The 21,272-nt window shown below is 40.4% G+C and overlaps 1 long non-coding RNA gene across 1 annotated transcript; it reads right to left on the bottom strand.

Annotated features, from left to right (window-relative positions):
- Nucleotides 1-18,541: 18,541 nt before the first annotated feature.
- Nucleotides 18,542-20,727, bottom strand: LOC106146375. The gene is made up of 3 exons (XR_001230790.1): nucleotides 20,696-20,727; nucleotides 20,176-20,320; nucleotides 18,542-18,718 (listed from the first exon to the last, which is right to left on the bottom strand). It is a non-coding gene; the product is annotated as an uncharacterized LOC106146375 (long non-coding RNA).
- Nucleotides 20,728-21,272: the final 545 nt, after the last annotated feature.

Genomic DNA, 21,272 nt, shown 5'->3' with positions numbered 1-21,272 from the left:
GTTGAAAATACATATTGGAAAAAGTTTTCTACTCCAGAATTTCTCAGCCTTGAATATGCAAACAGAAACTGCAGTCTCCAAGTAGGGATATGGCCCGATGTGTTTCCCAAGCTTATTTGCTCTGAGTCACCTCATCCTTGGAAAAGCACTTCTAAAACCAAGTGCTACAACCTAGCTCAACTGCCTCCCTCTTCTGATGCTAAGTCCAAGGTCTAAAGAGTTGCTTTGCCAAAATCTACTGCTGGTGCACACAGCTACATCCCAAGAGTCCTAGCACCATGTCCAGTGCCCTTTCTGTGCAATGTATCAAACACCCAAAAAGGAAGCACCGAATGTCACCTTTATAATAAAGGCAGGGAACTCTCTGAACACAACTTCATTAAGGAAAACAGTTTCTGCAGCAAGTCATCTTCTAGGATATAGCAACGAGCTACAAAGAACGGTGGGTTTTTCCTATCTTATGTTAGCACTGACTCTAAAGGTCCTTAGTCCTCCATAGAAGCTTAAGGGGCCTAGATCAAGGGTAGATTTTAAAATGAATTCATTCAGATTAGGTGAAACCTTCAGTGAGAGGATTTAGTGCCCACAAGCTGTTGCTGAGTTGGGGGTGCCCAAGCCAGGTCTCTTTTCCCGAGTTACAATCAATCTGTTTCCAAGTTGTCAGCAGTGTCCAGAAGTGTTTGTTGTGACATTAACCACACAGAGCCTCCTTAACCTCCTGGATCTTTTTCTTTTTCCAGTATTGTTAGATAGGCTCCTAGTAGGCGGTGGATTTCCTGACATTGTACGGGACATGATCCTAGCCAGAGAGAGGAGCCAGAGATTCAGTCTGGAAGAATGTTCCTTCCTTACCAAATGGTTTTTAATGAATCACAGTGGGATCATTCCCGGCAAGGAGGGTACTTCACAGTAATAATCTAGATGACAGAGACAAGTCGGAGGCCCCGGTGATGAGTAACTGTTTTGGGGATTTTTCCAGTGATACCATATCTCCCTGGTTTACTAGATGCTAACTTTACTCCTCGAGTCTGAGATGTTGCCCCTGAGTTGGAGACGCCTGCACGGGCAGAGATAACAGCTGCCAAGATGTCTTTTAAAATGCACATCCTTCTTCCAGGATGAGGCATTGTCATACCCTCTATTGCAAACAGCTCTGCCTTGGAGACAGAGGATTTGGAAGGCTTCACACCCTAGGTTTTTTTCTTTAGTGTCTGTATTTTTTAAAATAGCTTTTATGGATTTTTTCTTATTACAGAAATAATATATTTCTTCTAGATACATTGCAAACACACACAAAAAAGCATGAAGGTAAAAATCATCTACATTCTCACCACTAGGAGATAAAAATCATTAATATTTTAGGTCCCAAATCCTTCTAGAGCCATTTTGCAATACCTCAATAAGGTGCTGGTGAGGACGAACTTGAGGTCAGGGCCCTAGCTCCCCAAAGATGGGAGGGGACTGCATGGCTCAGCTCTGTGTCAAGCACCGAGAGGATCACCTACGACTTACTGAGCTACTGTTTAAGAAAATAAAAGCCTTGTTTGTGAAACTGGATGGCCCGAGAACCCCATGAATAGAAGAGCGGTGTGGGCACTGGAGGCCGACTGGCAGCCCTCACTCCTCTGCTTCCCCTTTAGTGTTGTTGCTTTCACTGGACCAGCTGTCTCACTCTAGCAGGAACTGCAATTATAAAATTCAATTTGAGCAAGAACATTTGGCTACGCGCGCCCAAACCATGAACAACTTTGATGCACTAATTTGGCGTGATAAGGAAAGAAATCACCTCCTTATAAATCCAGATTTCCAAAGAAAAGGTCAGCTTTTTAAGTATAAAGATTTTGATCTTAATATTAGCCTATTTCAATAGAGATTATTCTCAATGTCCCTTTTCAGAGTCAGGCACATTCAACAGCATTGAATCTTCCCTTGATGGTGTAGGCATAATGACGAGCATCAGTTTTTCTTCTGTGCCGTAATATCGGGGAGACCTAGGGCTGGGAAATTGTAAAACCTCCAGCAGCTCTGGACCACTAAGCCTTTATGGTTTTATGTTTGCTTTATATGGATTTTCTGTCTCTCTCTTCACAATCAAGCTGTCAGCTATTATTTCTTGCTGCTTCCAGTATGTCTGAGACCCTCTCTTCATTTGTTTCCCATCTGCTGTGCTGCTTCTAATCTGCTATAAGCGGGGGAAGCAGATATCTGTGTTTAGTAGAAATACTTGTAATATAACAGTAAGTAGGCTCTGGGTGAGTACTAAGAAGCTCTCCTGATCTTAAAATTGGTGAGCAGACTTAGAGACATATATTTCAATTGGTTGGCAGCCTTGTTCAGCATATTTTCACTTTAGATTGGCCAATAAATAATGCCCAGATAAATGATATAGTAAAATACTTTTTAAAAAAATATTATATAACTAGACATGAAGACTTCAGACATCCTTTGCTTAGTTATACATAGCAATCTTCCTTTTGGAAGAAATATGGATTGCTCAGTAGCAGAACGGCTTTTGGGGCCTTTAACCCATTTCCCATTTAGAAAACTAAAAAGTTTAGCTCACTGCCAGCCTTCATTTACTTTTACATAAACATGCCCTTTGAGGCTGAAGCAGATCTGACTGGTTTTCCTTGTGAAAATAAAATATAAGAACTATCCTTGGAGTTGTTTCTGAACAGAACTTGTCACTAATCCTAATGTAACATGAATATATAGGATGATCAGTTTTTAATCATTTTTTGTGTGATAAATTTCAAAGCATGAGTAACACAAAGTGAAACATCACATTCCAAATAAAAATATCACGTTTCTCTTTGGATCTTCTTGCCATCTTTAACATTAGGTTAGCATCAAACTTTGGAGCGACCTAGATGGATTTGACTTCCCTCCCATTCCTTGTAGGAATGCTGCAATAAGATTTAACATTTTCGACAATCGAACATTACGATATTCGTAGTGGAAGTATTACTAAAACCAAAATGCTATAAATAGAATGATGTCTTTTATTTCCAAAGACTACTGATATACTAGAGACATGTGCAGATAATAATAAAGGCGAAGTGTTTTGTTGCAAACTTGGGGGTAAGGACTGGAATTCACAAATCATCTCAGGGCAAACCCTGCAGCCACAGGCACCCTCGGTGACTGTTCTCGGGGCAAATGGCAAATGGGTTAAGCAATTTCTTTCAAATTTCTAGAGTCACTTTCCAAGTTAAAATTGGTCTCTCCTAAAGCCTAGCAGAGAGCAAACAGAAACATAGCCCGCCAAGCTGCAGAGCGCCTGGTGGCAGGGAGGGGAGATGTCAGATACCAGGCAGCTCCTCTTCTCCCGCTAGCAGCTGCTGCCCTCCGCTCTGCCAGCGTTCTCATTTCTTCACTCAATGCTTGTGTATTTTTGAAATGATGAAGACATAGTTCCCTTCACCCAGACTTTTGAAAATGTAGTAGTTCTTTGATCAGCGAGACTGTGTTACTGAGCACAATATTTTCTCCCAGATTCTGAATTTCTAGAAGCATATTCACCAAGCACAAACAAGTCAATGAGACAGGGCAGCATCCCCCCAGCGCCTGTGATGCTGAAATCACTTCTGACGCTGCCGCTCGGAACAGGGCTGTGGGAGTGGTGTGGGACAGAAGAGCCAAGTGCTTTGCAAAATTATACCACGACAAGGAATTACTCAGTGCAAACACCTGCTTCGGAGTGATTAGCAAATTATTCACAGCCTAACTGTGACCCTGCACGTTGACTTTACTCCCGCTGCATGGTCATTCGTATTTACCAGTAAATACCCACAGACCCACTGCAACCTACGAAACAAAAAAGGCCAAATTAGACAGCTGATAGTAGAGTTAACGAGGGGCTGGGGAAAGGAGAGCCCGGCAAAGCTGGAATGATGCATTAATGGTTTGCGAAGGACTTCCTCACACAGGATCTCGTTTACAACCCGAAACTCTGCACACCAAGGCAGGCTTCTGGGAACGTCACCACCCAGGCGTTTTCCTGAAGAATGTGCAAAACTTTACAATATAAAAACTGAAGTTAGAAAGAGCCCTAAGTCTCTCTTCTACTCTACTTCCTCCCCCCACCACCCAGCAACTTTTCTTTCCAGCTGTCAGTTTTTAAAGTGTATGTTTTAATTTTCCATGGTCGATCACATCCAAAGCTGTTTTTAAGAGGCACGGGAGTCTTTTCTTCTCTAAAATCCATATGCAGCCATGGATTACCACAGCTGGCTCTGATAACATTTGCAAATTCTAACTCAACTACCTAAGACTATTTTGAAGGCTATTGTGAGTGACATTAGGCGTGTTTCTGGCAAGCAATCCTCTCATTGCAATGTGTACTGTTTTAAATGGCCTTTTTGTGATCGTGGTCTCTATCCTTAAACAAATGAAGGGCATATTTCTGCGATGGGGATGGGGGTCCCAAGGAGAGCTTGAGAAGAAATCATCATTATCAAGGAGGTTCGCTCAGACACACAGACTTGCTTGTTACCCTATTTAAAGAAGTGGCCACAAAGAAATAGTCATTGGATTTACAATAGGGGAAACCTAGTATGCATTTCCAAGGAATCACATTTTGGGGAGAATTACAGAATAATTACACATATGCTTAGATCACGAGCATTCAATGAAGCGGACAGTATTTTGAGGATTTAAGATGTTGGTGTTGTGGTCGTCTCTAAGAAACCGGGATAATTCAGACATTCAAATGCAAAACCGCACCATTTGGAGAGTGTAATGCGGTCTGTTCTGGTCACTGTTACAAATTCGGAAAGGATTCCCTGGCTGCAGACCTTAGAGGCACTTAATACTTAAATCTGTTTCCAAATGTAAAGCATAGAACAAAAGGGCTGAGCATTAATGAAACGCATCCTAACGCTGGTGCGCTGACACGATTCATTAAAGTGTCACTTTGGGAGGGTAAAAAATAGTGACAAGAACTTTGCTCCATGCAACTTGATCAGGTCTTCAGAAAAAATTTCATTAACTAATAACACATTAAACATCCATTCTAACACTATCAGGGCTTTCAAATCGGGTTTGAATTAATTTCATGTCTAGGATGTTGTCTATAACCAATTACTATAAATGAATTTCTTTCATCGGTGTAAATACTGATTGTTTATTCATACTAGTTTTATTTTACCTGCCAGGAGATGAAGTATTCTTAGAAATGATTGCAATTATCTGAAGTAAAATACTTTGAATTAGAAAATATCTTGTTTACTTGTAAGACTAGTCGTTAGCTATTTCCTGAGGGAATGAAATTTTTAAAAAATATACATTTTTACCATTTTTACTGGGAACTGGAGAAACACTTTTCTGCTGAATTCTAAAAAGTTACACTTCTCTTCAAGGATTAAAATAGTTTCTTTTTTCTTTGATAAAATAAAAAATAAACAGCTATGATCCAAAAACCGAGAATTTCATGAAGCCAAAATGACTTGCATGTTAATGTTCCAGTTTAAAACTAAGCGGTTTTCTACTGAGGAAAACTTTCTCTGTTTAGGTACATGTAATTCCGATTTCCAGTAAACTTAAGACTCTCTTTTCTAAGGTCTTGCATGCAAAACAGCAAAATAGCAAAAACTCCGCAACTGTCCAGTGTAGAGTGTTTTCCACATTTCTACATTTGCTAGGCTTCGCACCGGAATCTTTCCATGAAATGTAGCAAGGCAGGAAGTCCTCCCAACAGGAGCTTCGCCGCGGAGAACCCAGTTGTAAAGTAATAGCACAAAACAGAAAAGGCGAAATCGAGAAATTAGCGCACATCCAACAGGGCTTCCTCACAAGGATCTTGGAGCGGGCAATCCCCGAAATGTGAAAGGTTAATCACAAGATTTAAAATCTAATCTTGCTTTCAAAGGCAGCTCATGTAATTGCATACATTATAAAGGAAGATGAGAACAGTGGGAACAGAAAAAAAAAATTAAACAAGCGGGCTTCATATAAGCAGTAAATTTAATATGGGGAAAAGCAGAAAGTTAGCAAGAATAAGCACAGACCCCGGGAAGGGGTCAGCCAGGGAACTCAGAGGGACGACAGACAGCCACTTTGAAAGAAAAGGGCGCCTTTAATTTGGGTGAATATGGATACCAATGGGATGTGCCCTAAAAGCCATTTAAATTACAATCATTCATGTTGTCTAACAAATATTTATAGGGGGCCTGTCCTGTGCTGAAATTGTGGGAATACAAAGATAAAGCAGACCCCAGAGGAAGACAGTCACAACTCCCTGGAGCACAACTATGAAAGGCAGAATTCAGCACCAAGAAATGAGTAAAGGGGATAGCATTTAAACTCTACCTGAAGGCCAGGACATGCCCGTGTGTATGTGGGAATAGGAGGCAAGACCAGCCGGGGTGGCAGAGGTACCTGCAAGGAAGGGGCGCAGAGACAGAAAAGCCTCAGCAGGTGTGCAAGGCAGAGGGACTCCAGAAGTAGCCCTCTGCCGGCGCGGGGCTTCAGGCTGAGCTGGGGGCCCTGGAGAGGCTGCCTGAATTCTGCAGAAAGCGGGAAATCTTCCATTGATTTGGGAACCCAGCAGCGGGCTGATGCGTAAGGGTATTGGAGAACATGAATCGGGCAACTATGTATGGAGCAGCCCCTGAAGAGAAAGACAAAAACATAATCTCAGGAGAATTTACTTCAGGACAGCCAAAATGTGGTGGTTTCTATTCTTGGATCAGAAAATACAGAAGCCGTATGGATAAGTGAAGTGCTCCTAAATTCCAAGACCACCGCTTCTTACAAGCTGGAACAGCAGGAGATATCATTGAGCACCAGGCAGTTTATCAGGGGACAGTGAAAGGCCCTGACGGTGGGTGTTTCTCAGACCAAGTGTTCTGGATTTCCATGCAGAGAGCAAGGTCGCTGGGGGGTGTTGAATTCCACAGAATGAACAAACAACAGCCACTAGCAAGGACGGATGTAATTTCCCAGCAGAGCATGAAGGTGGATACAAGTCAGGCTCCATCACCACATACAACTACCAGCCAATCCATGACCACTCTGCCCTGTGGCCAGAAGGGCTACCCAGAGCACAAACTGCCTCCACATTAACACCAGTGAAGGACCGCAGGCGTTGCCTATGAGCAAACACATTTAGAGATCCTAATAATGACCATAGGGAGCTAGGGCTGGGGAAAAGTTTACTAGTATGGATAGAGGACAAGATAGTAGAAAGAACTTTTTTGCTTTGTTTTCTTAAAGGGATTTTTTTTTTTAATCTGTCATAATTATTTAGTGTTTTATACTTTCCAGTATGCTATTAAAGATCTGTATTATTTCATTTCCTCCAATAACCCCACTGTTTTTGTTTTACCAGGAAAGTTCCAGAGAGTTGTGTGACTTACCTAAAATCTCACAGCCATTTGATAGAGGAATGAGTGCCTGGAGTCCAGGTCACTGATTCTTCCCCCTCTATATCAATGGGCCTCCTCCCACTACAACCAACAAATATTTATTTAGAGTATATTCTATAGAAGCCATGCTTCCATGTTTGAGGAAAACTTCAGAGATTCCTGAGAGCTTTAAGAGAAAAATCTCTGTGGGGTTTCATGTAGCCCTTCCTCTCTGCACAGAGCCCTCTGGCGGTAGGTAAAATGAAGAGAAAACACTCACTTGCCACATGAAGAAATTGATTCTCTGAGACTTTATTGATCCTTCTCCTTATCCCCTCAGCCTTAGGTTTCTTCCCTGTTAAACTAGAAGTAGAGGTAGTTCCCACCTCACTGGGTTGTCTTAAAGATTAAATGAAATAATGCAAGTCACACGTGTAGCACATGTGTCAGACATGCGATTCGTGCTAGTTGTTGTGGTTATGCTTAATCCGCCACCTCTGTGCTCAGAACTATGAACCCTAAAGCTTTCTGCTAGATCAGAAAATTTTAAAGAAATATTATTTTCAGGGGAAGTTTTTAAAAAACAGCTCTTTCTTCATGCCTAACACGATTAGCACATACTTTGGAGTCACTGTCTCCGTGTGTCCTGGGAGCCCAGGTCTTCCAGGGTCAGTGGCAAAGGCTTGCTCCTCTTGCCTGCCTCCCCAAGGCAATCTCAGTCCCTTGGCCACTTCGGGGAAGGAAGAACAACATTCTCCCGCGCTCCCTGCTGCTCCCTAGCCCGCCTCAAGATCTCCCTTAAGGGGTCCTGTCTGCACTGCCTTGCTCAGTTGTGAAATGGAAATGAATAAAACACCTTTTTGCTTCCTACTTTTCTGAGGATTAAAGAGACCGAGCATGTGAAAGTTCTCTGACCCATGGAAAGGTCTGAAATCCTGTATAACCAGAAACATCAGTGTTAACTCTTAAGTTCCTGTTTCTACTCATTTATTGTGTGCCTACTATGCGCCTGGCACCAAATGTGCCACGTAAAACTGATACATCCCTGCTCGCAGGGACTGATCACAATCTAATGTTTCCTTGGTTTGCCATTACTATTGGTGCTATTGATTAAGATAAACTGTACATAGTATATGAGAGCTGGTTGAAAATATGTTTTTTATTTAGATTTTTATAATGTAATACAGTAAAAGACACATTGCCCTTAATCCTCCTCAAATATTCCCCCTCACTCTGAAAACACTTATCCCATCATTCTTGCCACTTTCTCAAGCAGTTCTGGAAGTCCTCTTTTATGTCTTTACAAGGTGTGACTAAAAACCAAAAAAAAAAGGGGGAAAACACCAAAAAAACCCAAAACATGGGGAAGGCTGCTGTCCAGTGCCAGCCAATGGAAAGCATGCAGGTAAAAATATTAGGGTGTGTCTTCATCCACCTTATTTACTGGATCTCACAGTATTACTTCTGGCTCTTCCCCAAAGTCAAAATGACCAGGAAAAGTAAACATTTGTCTGAAAATTGGACAAAGTATATGCAACACTTATTTTTATACACTGCGCAACAGCCACTTCCAGACTGGAGAAAGCCACAGTGATTGTCCCAGCATTCTCCCCAGAGGCATTTTCCAAACGCCTACAACGTTATGGAGAAACTAGCGGGGCACAGCAGCCTCACTGAAGAAATGGCACAGAGGTCAGACTTCAGGGAGGCTCTCTCCACTAAAACATAAAATGAATAGCCCTGAAAAAGAGAAGGGTAGGCGGTGAAAAAGCAGCGTAAGTCTGCAGGGGCCCTGAGCCTTTGTGGTGAAACACAGGGTGGGATTCTGCAAGTCCAGCAAAGAAGAACTACGCCAGGAGCTGAGGAAGCCTAGGGCTGGGGACACTGAGCTCTCCAGAGTACCGAGATCTGTCACAAGGTGAAAACATTTAATAACGCCCCCAGAAAGGCATGCCTAAAAGTAGGCTTAAATTAGCCAGAGAGTGAAGGCTTTTTCCTAGTATACTTTAATAAACTGTTTAAAAAGTCTCTAAAGGATAAATGTGACATGCCAGAGAATTAACCACCTATAAGAATAAAACTTAATAAGCTTTAAAGGAAGCCAACAAAGCCCAGTCCCTCAAAGCTTTAGTATCCGCAATCTCCAGACTGTAATTTGTAAATTATGAGGTTATGAAGCAGCAGGGAAATATGAGCCAGAACAAGCAGGAAAGAAAGTCACTGGAATGGATCCAGTATATGAAAAATGATGGGAGAGGAAGAAAAGGACTTTATTTATTTTGTTTTGTTTTGTTTTTAGCTTTTTTGAAACAGAGTCTCACCATGTAGTTAAGGCAGGCCTTGATGCTATGTAGCTAATGCTGCCCTTGAACTCACAGAAATCCTCTTTCCTCTGCCTCCTGAGTGCTGGGATTACAGGTGTGCACCACCATGCCAGGCTGAAAAGGCCTTTAAAATACGTTATTAAAACGTTTGGAGATTTACAGGAAACTATTGATATGAAGAGGCAAATGGAAATTATAAAAACAAGAAAAGCAAATCTCTATATATTAAAATATAGCTTCTGAAATAAAAAAATACTGCATGAATTTAGCAGAAAATTAAATACCATGGAATAAAGATTACTGGATTTAACATTATATCATAAATTATCCACACTAGAGCAAAAGCTTTAAAAATTGAAGAAAACCTCAGGAACTGTAAAACAACATCAGGCAGTAAATGGACTCCTACAAGGAGAGAAGACAGAAAAGTAGAGGGAATAAAATCTGATGAATTAATGGCTGGAAACACTTCCCAATTAATGACAAACATCAACCCACAGATCCATAAGGTATAATAGATTCCAGGAAATATAATCACAAAAACATATATCAAGGTATATTGTTTGCATATAACCTACATATATTGTCCCATACACTTTAAATCATCTCTAGATTATTTACAATTTCTGATACAAGATGTGTTACAATCGTTACATTATACTGTTTAGGGAATGGTTACAAGAAAAAAATGCATGTATATGTTCAGTGCAGATTCAATTTTTTCAAATATTTTCCATCCTGAGTTAGTTGAATCCACAGATGCAAAACCAGAATACAGAGGAGAGGGCCAACTATATATGTTTGCATATGTATTCAATTGACTTTTAAAAAGAGGATCAGCATACTTCAGTGGCAAAAGCAAATTGTTTCTACTGATGGCTATGTATGCTAGAACTAGCAGCTACCCCAGTGGGAGAAAATGAACCTAGAGGGCAACCTCTCACTGTACACAAAAATAAACTCAAGATAGATCACAGAAGAAAGTCCTCACCACCTTGAGGTAAACAAAGATTCTTTTATTTGCACAACAGAGAATCAAACTTATGAGCCAACACAGGCCAGGCAGGCGTTCCACCACTGAGCCATACCACCAGGCTTCAAAGGTTTCTTTAAGAAGATATAGAAAAATATTGACAAATTGGATTTTCTCTAAATTAAAATTTCTGTTCTTCAAGAGACAGGCAGGTCCCATACTAGCAAAAAAGTATTTACAGTGCATGTACCTGACAAAGGACTTGTGTCCAAAATAAATATAAAGGACATGATTCACAATAAGAAGGCCAATAACTTAATGTGATTAAAAGACTTAAATGTTCACTTCACAAAAAGAGAGAGATAGAGACAGAGACAGAGACAGAGACAGAGAGAGAGGGAGATAGAGAGACAGAGACAGAGGGATGGAGAGAGAGACAGAGATGGAGAGAGGGAGAGAGAGAGGGAGAGGGAGAGAAAAGGGAGAGAGAGAGAGAGGAGACTCTATTATACCTACATACTATTGTTAGACAATAAACACAAGAAAAATTGGTCAATATCCAGAAAATCAGATAAATGGAAATTGAAATTTCCATCAGATACTACGTCCTGCTGAAGATGTGAAGTAATTAAAAGTCTCGTACATGAGTGTGGTACATCCACCTCGGAAAGCAATGTGATAGCACCTTACAAACCTGAGCACATACTTCTCCTCCACAGAAGTCCACTCTTAGATGTTTACTCAAGAGAAGTGAAATTATAGGTCCCGAAAAAAAACATGGCACATACATGCTTACAGCTACTTTATTCCTAATAGCCTCAAACTGGAAAGAACCCAAACACTGTCGCATCAGGAGAATAAATAAGCAAATTGTCCTACCCTCATCTCATGAACAAATTCTCACCCGCAAGTGAGCATAGGTAAAACTCAGAGCTGTCATGCTGAAAGTGAGCAGAAGCAAACACAGGAGATACATGATTTCTTTAGATCAAGTTCTGAAACACGCAAATGGGGTCTACGGCTACAGATACCAGCTATGTGGTTGCCCAGAGGGGAAGAGGGGAGGGGTGTGTGGCCTGCTGGGGTCAGAGTGCAAAGGAATTTTCTGGGGTGACAGAAATGTTCTGTTTTCACTGGAGAGGCAGCTGCAAGGGTCCATACAGTTCTAAAACCTTGATGAATTGTGCCTTTAAAATAGATGTATTTTGCTGTATTCATGTTATGTCTTAGAAAATTTGAGGATTTTTAAAGAAGGGAGAAGGAAGTGGGAAAAAATTTATGGAACTTATGTAACTATTAAAAAAAGCCATAGGATAAAATATCCAAATGGAAAGATATAAAGTTAAGTGAAAACTGAGAGTTGTTGGACAGTACACTTAATTGAATTTTTTTTTTTTTTTTTTTAGTTTTTTTCCGGTACCGGGAACTGAACTCACAACCTTCCGCTTGCCAGGCAGATGCTGTGCTGCTGAGCTAAAGCCCAGACCCTTGAATTTTTTACAAACACAGTATGCATAGCAGACAGCCCTGACTTAGGGTGCTTCAACCTAGGATAGTTTTCAATTTTAAATGCCAAAAAGCAAGATGAATTTAGTAGAAATCACACTTTAAATTTTGATTTTTTTCTTCTGCAAGCTGGCAAAATTTTGTTTGATACTCTTGGGTTGGGTGGGGCCAAGCAGCTACAGCGCCCAAATAATTACTCAGTCAGGAGGTTGCACAATTGCTGCTTGTGTTGCTGTGCTCCAAAACTCAATAGGTTAGGTTATGGAATCCCCTGTGTGTGTGCGCGTGTGGTCATAGTGGTACTGGGGACTGAACCCAGTATGTAACCTGCTTGCTTGCTTGCTTTCTCTCTCTCTCACTCTTTCCTCCTCCTCTTCTCCTTCTCCTTCTCCTCCTTTCTTTCTTCTTCATCTCCTTCACCTCTCCTTCTCTTCTCTTCCCCCTCCCCCTTCCCCTCCCCCCTCCTCTCCTCCTCCTCCTCTTCCTCCTCCTCCTCCTTCTTCTCTTCCTCTTCCTCTTCCTCTTCCTCTTCCTCTTCCCTTCCTCCTCCTCCTCCTCCTCCTCCTCCTCCTCCTTCTTCTTCTTCTTCTTCTTCTTCTTCTTCTTCTTCTTCTTCTTCTTCTTCTTCTTCTTCTTCTTCTTCTTCTTCTTCTTCTTCTCTCCCTCTCTTCCCATTTCCCCCTTTCCTCCTCTCCCCCTTTCCCTCTCTCCTCCCCACCTCCTTTCTTTTCTTTTTTTTGAAACAGTGTCTCATTGTCTAGGCCTTGAACTTGTGATCGTCCTGTTTCAGCCTCCTGAGTAACTAGGATTACAGGCACAAATACCACCACATCTGGCTTTAAATGCTCCCCCATCTCTCTCTGTCCCTCTCTGTCTTTCAGGACTGGGGATTGAATACAAGGCCTTCACACTGAGCTACGAGGCCAGCCCTTTCTTATTTATTTTATTTTGAGGCAGGGTCTCCCTAGGCCTCTTCAGTTTCCCAGGCTGGGCTTGAATTTGTGATCCTCCTGCCCCAACCTCCCAGAGTGCTGGAATTACAGATATGTTCTACCATATCTAGCGTTTAAACACATTTATGATTTAGGATATTTTAAATTACAATGGGTTTATCAAGACATAACCCTACCGTAAGTGAAAAAGCACACATATACACATTGTCTCACACACACACTCACACACACACATGCACATACACACTGTGTATGCTTCTATGTGCACCCAGACAAAAGTCTTATGCATACAGAGAAAAGTGTGACTATAATAGTGTCAGAGAAGTAGAGAGGTTTTTAGTTTTACTTTGTGCCCCTCTATATTTCTTCAAAATTTAATGAGTTAATTTTATATTTTTAAAATACTTTTAAAAAATTTTTCAAAAAGCCCTGCTTCTCTCATAATTAGATTAATACAGTAAAATAGGATGCCATTTTTTTCTCCAAGTATTTTCATTGTTCATACTTATGAAACATGTAGAAACCCCTACTTTTTATTGCAGTAAAATATATAATATGAATTTCACCCTTCCAGGTACCTCATATAAGCAGATTCATACAATATTTCTTCTTTGGTGTACCATTTAGTTCACTTAGAGTGCCTTTAAGGTTCATCCCTGTGGGAACATGGATCGAGATTTCACTTATGTTTAAGGGTAACTTGCACACATACCCCATATATTTATCCTTTCACCCAGCCACAGGCACTTGGGTTGCTTCCACCTTTTCGCTATTGTAAACAACGCAGCTATGAAAATTGGCTCAAGTTCCTACTTTCAATTCCTTTGGGTACACACCTAGAAGGGGAATTGCTGGGTTATATGATAATTATTTATGTGACTTTTTGAGGAGCTGCCATACTGATTTCCGTAGCAGATGTACCATTTCATTTCTTTAGTAATGTGCAGTGGCCCCACCTCTCCATATCCTGGCCAATGCTGGTTGGTTCCTGAGTATTTGGTTTTATTCGCATTTATGAGAGCCATCCTAATGGATGTGAAAATGATGTCTCATTGCGATTTTGGGTTGCACGTCCTTAATGATCAATGATGTTGAGCAGCATTCCCGTGGTTATGAGCCAGTTGAATATTTCTAGGGACAAATGTCTATGTAAGCACTTTGTCCATTTTATATAAGGCTGCTTGGTTTTTTTGCTGTTGCTGTTAATGAGTTCAGGGTTCTTTCTATATTCCAGATATAAACCCGTATCAGATATGTGACTTGCAGTTATTTTCTCCCATTGAGAGTAGTCCTTTAATTCTGTTGATGGTATACTTTACTGCACAAAAGTTTTTCATTTTTATGAAATTCAATTTATCTTATTATTTTGTTTCCTATACTTTTGTGTCATATCCAAGAAATCATTGCCAAACCCCATGTCCTGAAAGTTTTTGCCTATGTTTTCTTCTAAGAGTGTCATAGTTTGACATCTTCTGTTTAGGTTTTTGATTCATTGTGAGTTGACTTTTGTATATGCTATAATCTAAGAGTCCAACTTCATCCTTTTGCATGTGGGTATCCAGACTTCTCAGTATCATTTACTGAAAAGAATATCTTTTCCCCTTCAAATAGGCTTGGGCATTTGTTGAAAGTCACTTAACCAAATATTCCTGTGTTACTCTTTTCCATGGGCTCCGTTTGTCTGTCTTATGCCAGTACTACATTGTTTTGATGACTATAGCTTTCTCATAAATTTTGAAATCAGGAATTATGAGTCTCCAATTTCCAAGATTATTCTTCTTTGTTCAAGTTTTGTTGTTGTTGCTGTTCAGTTTTGTTTGTTTTTGCTATGTGGTCCCTCAGATTACAGGAATTTAAGAATGGCTGTTTCTAGTCTGCAAAAAAACAACTTCAAGATTTCGATCTCATTGCATTTGATCTACAGATTGCTTGGAGGATATTGACATCTTAACAACATTAAGTCTCCCACTCCATGAACACAGGATGTTTTTTCATTTATTTACTTATTTTTTAATTTTTCAGCAATATTTTATAGTTTTCAATGTAGTGCAAGTCTTTCCCCTTCTTAGTTCATGGCTAATTCCTAAATATTCCATTCTTCTGATGGTACTGTATCTGGAATTATTCTCTTAATTTCCTTTTTGGGTTGTTCGTTGCTAATATATAGAAATACAACTACATTTCCTGTGTTGATTTTATAGTCTGCCCCTGCTGAATTTGCTTATTCTAACAGATTTGTTTTGTCGGCTCTTAGGATTTTCTCCATATGGAATCATGTCGTATTTCCAGTGTTTTCCTCTTACTAACCACTACATAGTGTTTATACGCTGCGTTCTATTTGTGTGTTTGTTTGATTCCTATCTCCTCTGCCAGAATTATATGCTGCAGGGTCATTGTTCATCTTGTTCATTGCTTTATCAAAAACAAGATCATGTTTCAGTCAGCTTATGCTACTTCTCCAAATAAAAAATACCTTTTTTCCATTTTTTGAAAGTATCTGGGCAATTGTAAATGGGTATTAGTTGTAGTCAGGGAAAGGTAGCTGCTTTCTGAAACAATGTTTTCAAAGTACGGTCCACGAATCTTAGACATTGAAACAACTTAGGGTAGTCACTAAAGTCACAGACTAAGTCCCTTGATGCCTAAAATCAACATCTTCTGGAAAGGGGTCCACGTATCTGCATTGGGTTTAACCCCCAGTTGTTAACACTTACACCAACATTTGAGGCTCACTGCTAAGATGAGGACCCGACTTTGCTCCCACGGCATCTTCTCCATCTGTGAAAGGTGAATGACAGCAGGTGGAAGCAGTGAACAAAGAACTAAAAGTCCAGAGGCACAAACTCAAGACCCTCCTTTGACCCTTCCTAGCTAACTGAGCGCAAGCTAGTCACAGAGCCTTCGCTTCCTCATCTGTAAACTGGGTGTGATAATCAATCCTTGTTCTGTCCACAGCTTTCAGAGACCCAAACATCAAACTCACGTAAGAGAGCATGAGAAAGTCTTTTTGTTTTTTTTGAGGAACAGTAAAATCCTAAAAGTAAAATATGCACAAATAATTTTAAAATACAAGTTAACATCACTAAATAAACATTTATTGAGTGCTTACACATCCCAAAGCTGCTCCGAGCATTTTATGTCAACAAACTGAAGCCTCACTCTTAGGCACCACAATTATCATTTTACACAAGAAAACAAGCACAGAGAAGCCACATTTGCATCTGAATAATAGGTAACTTTCCCCAGAAGACTTATACCTAGTAAATAACAACCAGAGTCCGAAACAAGTTCAAAACAGACCAGAGGCACAAATCAGTTCATGTAGTAAGGCACTTCTCCCACATGACAGAGGTTTTTTTTTTTAACACTAAGTAGGCTTTATCATGACTTATAATTACAAATTTTGAAAGGTGACACATACGTTTATCTAATTTTAAAACCATAGGAGTATTCTAGGAAAATCAAATCCATTATTTATAAATGCTATCCAAATGTTGCCATAAATGGTTTTTACTCTGATTCTAGAAATAAAAGAGTCTCAACTTGTTAAGCACTAATATTGTCTATATCAAAAAACTGGCTGCAGCAAATGTATTGACCTCCTTGTTACCTCAGCGGTCTGGGCAGGAGGACGGCACAGAGGGTAGGAGGGACATTTACCGCTGGCATCAGGAGACGGAAGAACGGCAAAGGCCAGCCTACACATAGAGCCCCAAATGAGCCAGCATGAACACACCATATTTCTGATGAGGTCTTCACGCCTTCCTTGCCTTCAAGCGAAAACCGGAGGCATGAAATTCCTTTTTTGTTAACGTTAAGATATGGTAATGCCGAGCATTCATGACCGTAAGCATGGAAAATTGATGAAATTACAGTCTGTTCAGGGAAATAATATGGCGATGAGAGAAAGAATCTTTGCCAGTGTCAGGATCCTGGTGGCAGCTTTTCGAAACAGGTGAACATTTTCTTCCCTCTCTGCTGAAAAACATCCCTTTGTATGATATGCCAAGTAGATGTCTGTGGAGAAAGGTCAAAGGAAAACAGAGAACGACACAAATAATTGAGATATTTGTAAGGGCATGTAAGTCAGTGAGCATTTCATTAGTATCATCTCAGCAATTTTCTGCTCTCCGAGAAGTAGCCAAATTGAAATCATATCCTTCTACTTAATGAGCAAAAGAATGTGATTATGTTGCCATAACATTAAGATTTGAGACGGTCATGTGACAGGTATTGAGTGAAGCCGTTTTAATCTGAGTAAAATTAACCCACTCCTTTCCCATGATTACTTCTTTCAGTAATGCGTTTAAAAATCACATCTTTATGAATAAGTAACAGTCACAAATCAATGTTCAAAGTAGTGGACTTCTAGTATATATCAAATTAAAGTCTCAAGCAATTGAGAAAGTATGGGTGTATCTAATCTAGAGCACCGAGCTTCCATCTTATGTACATTAATTGAATCGATTAGTTATTGCTGTTCTGTAAGACGAAACTTTTGGCCTTGAACTTTATCCACTTTCTAATTCTTGTGGCTTATGTGAGATCATGGTAAGTAGCGTGGCTGACCCGGCCTGGGCTAACTCAGATGGTCAGCTGCCTTGTTGACTGTGGCTTCCTTGGTCTAGGGTGGCCTCGGCACTGAGCTGCATCTCCGCTCCTTTTCGATTTTTTTTATTTTGAAACAAAGTCTTGCTAAATTGCTAAGTTGCCAAGGCTAGATTTGAACTTGCAGACTTCCTAGTTCTGCTCCACAGGGTGCTGCATCCTCCAGCAATTAGTCCAAGTTTATTTTCATGGCAAAGTCAGGAGAGAAAGAGTAGAAACAATCAAGGTCTCTTGAGGCCTAGGCTCAGCGTGCATGCTCTCTCTTATAACACTGTCTTGGTCACAGGGATAAAGCCAGCCTGGTTTCAAAGGTGGAAGGGGCAGTGTTCATGTCTGAATGGGAGGAGCTGCAAAATAACATTGCCGAAGAGAAGAAGGGAAGCCATTTTGCAATCAGCCATTATAATTATCTAATGAGAAATGGATTGTTCCAAATTTATAAACAGATTCGTGTCCAAATATATACTGGCACTCTACAGTTTGATTCTTTGGACACACCTTCCTGTTTTTCTTTTGATTGCCTCCACACTGAGCTGTGTCCTCAGTCCTTTTTTTGTTTGTTATTTTGAGACACGGTCTTGCTAAGTCACTGGTTCTGAGCTCATTCTTGTGATCCTCCTGCCTCAGCCATCCAGATGCTGAGATCACGGGCATACACAACCGTGGCTAGCAGGGACATATATTCTTAACATTACAAATATTTAGGTTCCCAAGTGAACCAATGAGACTAGTATTTCACAAAGTGGAAGAAACAATTTTGGGGTGTCAGTGTGGTCTCACAATGAGCCAGAGGATCCTAGGGAAATAGCAACAGAGATGAAATCCACAACATCCAGCCGGAGGTTGATTTTTATTCCTTAGGTGAATATGTCTCAGAAAACCAGTTTGTGTTCAAAGCTGACTCTATGGCTTTCTTCTTCCAGGGATGAGGATCAAACCCAGGACCTCATATGTGGCAGATAGGCAGCCTGTCACCAAGCCACATGCCCAGGCCTCTGTGGTGAGAAACTGCGAGAGAGTAAGAGACACCTTGATGCCAGCCTCTGCCCTCCCACCGTTCCCTCCCACCTGCCTCACCGGCTGCTTCTCCACCCTTCGCTGCCTGCCAAGAAATGCAGGTCTGCTTCTAGATTCTTATCCCATTCCAATCTCCCCCTCTTCGCTATGGAGAAATTTAAGCAACTATGAGAATGTTTAGGCCCGAAACCTTGATTTCAATGAGGACTTTTTGTGATGATTTTGAAAAGAGATTGTGTTTACTTTCAAGTGATCAGAATGTGATGTCATTCATTCCGCTGCTTATCATTTGTTATGTTTCAAAAATATAGAAAATTATATAAAATACCTCTTTATCTACTGCTCAGCTCTATCTCAATCTTAAAATCATTGCCGTATTTGCTTTACATTTCTTTGAAAAAAATAAAGCATATTGACACACCTGCCTCTCTCCCTTCTGCCTCCTCCCCTCATCCTGCCTGGAACTCCCTACACATAAGAATGTCTAGAGCAGTGGTGGTGAGACTATGGCCCATGTGTTGTTTGTTCTTTTAAGACAAAAGATGTTAAAGTTTGAGTTGTTTTCTCTAAACTAAAACCTCAAGATTCAGGTTTAATTGCAGCGTTGGCACTTTGCAGTTAGTAGGTGGGTTTGGGGTTGCAGTTTGGGTACTCATCTCTAAAAGGTTCGCCATCACTGCTCTAGAGGTTAAGTCCTGGCCTAGTCTCCAGCTATACCTCCATCCTAGGTTAACTGAGCCGTTCCTCTGGTTTAAAATCCAAGGAGTCTCAGGAGAGAACAGAACAGCATGAGCTGATGATCATCCGCAGTATATGCAACAGGGAAAAACACTGTAGAGATTCTTAAAACAACGATAAGATTAAGGATGTGTGGGTTCGATTTTTATGATCACCAGTTAAAACAGTATCAGTGACAACATAATCCTTCCAAGATAGAAGGTGGTAGTGGTGGTGGTGGGTCTTTTATTAAGTTGTAAACAATAGTTATAGTTACTGTTGAGTCTTTCTCTCTTTTTTATTTTTTATTTATTTTATTTTTTAGTCTTTTTGAGACAAGGTCTCACTATGCAGTTCAGGCTGGTCTTGAGCTCACTTTGTGGCCCAGGCTGGTCTCGAACTCACAGTGATCCTCCTGCCTCAGCCTCCAGAGTGCTAGGATTACAGGCATGAGCCACCATGCCCAGCCTGGGCAACTTAGTGAAACTCTGTGCCATGTAAGTTTCAAATTTGTACATTTTTGTTACTTTTTCTTCTCTTCTCTTTTTATTTTATTTCTTTGAGACAGGGTTTCACTAAGTTGCCCAGGCCGCTCTTCAACTGGCAATTTCCCTGCCTCAGTCTCCCACGCAACTTGGGTTGCAGATATGCACCGTTATGCCTAGCTATTGTTTATTCTTTACTAAGCATTGTATTCTACATGAGAGTTAAATCAGAAAATGTTCACTTACACAATTAGTCCTTCTCCTTCCCCATAAGACACTGGCAGATTCAGCTATATTCATTCATTCCAAGAGTGGTTCTTAATGGTTTGAAATGATTCACACTTGTGCCAGGTAGAGTTTGTGTCTCTTCCTCTTGTAGTACTTCATGTTTCTGAGTATATGCAAGATTCAATTAAACAAATTCAAGATAAACAATTTACATGAAATCCAAAATAAAAAAATTATAGTACAAAAATCACAAGATAAGTTATTTCAATTGTTGTTCTATGGGAATATTTGGAATTTTGTTTTAAATTTAAAACAAATTGTGAATTATAAAGTCTAATATTTTTCTTAGTAAGTGTGAAATATAAATCATAATTAAACATTTTACTAAGTTTAAGCATCTTTAAAATGAAAATGTGTTCTTTTCAACTGTTAACTTTTATTTTAAAATTAAAGAATGCATCTTAGTCTCTGCCTTCATTTCTGAGACACAATACCCAACACCCACAACTTAAAGGAGGACAGGTTTATTTTGGCTCACAGTTTGTAGATCCATAGCCCATTGGCTCCAAGGCAGGACAGCATGGCAGAGGGGCATCATACAGGAAAAGCTGCTCACTTCACGGCAGGCAGGAGGCAGAGGGGCAAGGGAAGAGCCCTGAAGAGAGATATAACCTTCCAGGTCAGACACCATCTCTTAACAGTAAGTCAGCTATGTGTAACACAATGGCCCTTATTACACAATAACTATCCAAAGTTCCCAGCTACGATCTCATAAGGCTTTGGGAGACATCTAGGTAAAAAACATCACATTCTGCCCCTAGCCCTCCTAAAGTCTCATATACCTGTTTTTGCAAAATAAATTTAGTCCATCTCTCAGAGTTGCCAGTGTTCTAACAGTTTCAACACTGCTGAAATGTCCAAGAACAGTCTCCTATGAAACTCAAGGCAAGCTCTTAGCTGTGAGCCCATGTAAAAATCAAAAAGAAAGTTAAAGTTACTCTGCCAACATACAGCCGCACAGGCTAAACATTCCCATTCCAAAAAGAAAAAAAATAGGAGGTTAGAAAGAAGGGGACCAAAGCCAGACCACAATCCAGCAGGGCCAATATTAAATA

This window comes from Chinchilla lanigera, unplaced genomic scaffold, assembly GCF_000276665.1.
Source record: "Chinchilla lanigera isolate Chin_1 unplaced genomic scaffold, ChiLan1.0 scaffold00075, whole genome shotgun sequence".
Classification (NCBI taxonomy): Eukaryota; Metazoa; Chordata; class Mammalia; order Rodentia; family Chinchillidae; genus Chinchilla; species Chinchilla lanigera.
Note: the sequence above shows the minus strand (reverse complement) of the source record. Positions and strands in the feature narration are given on the sequence as shown.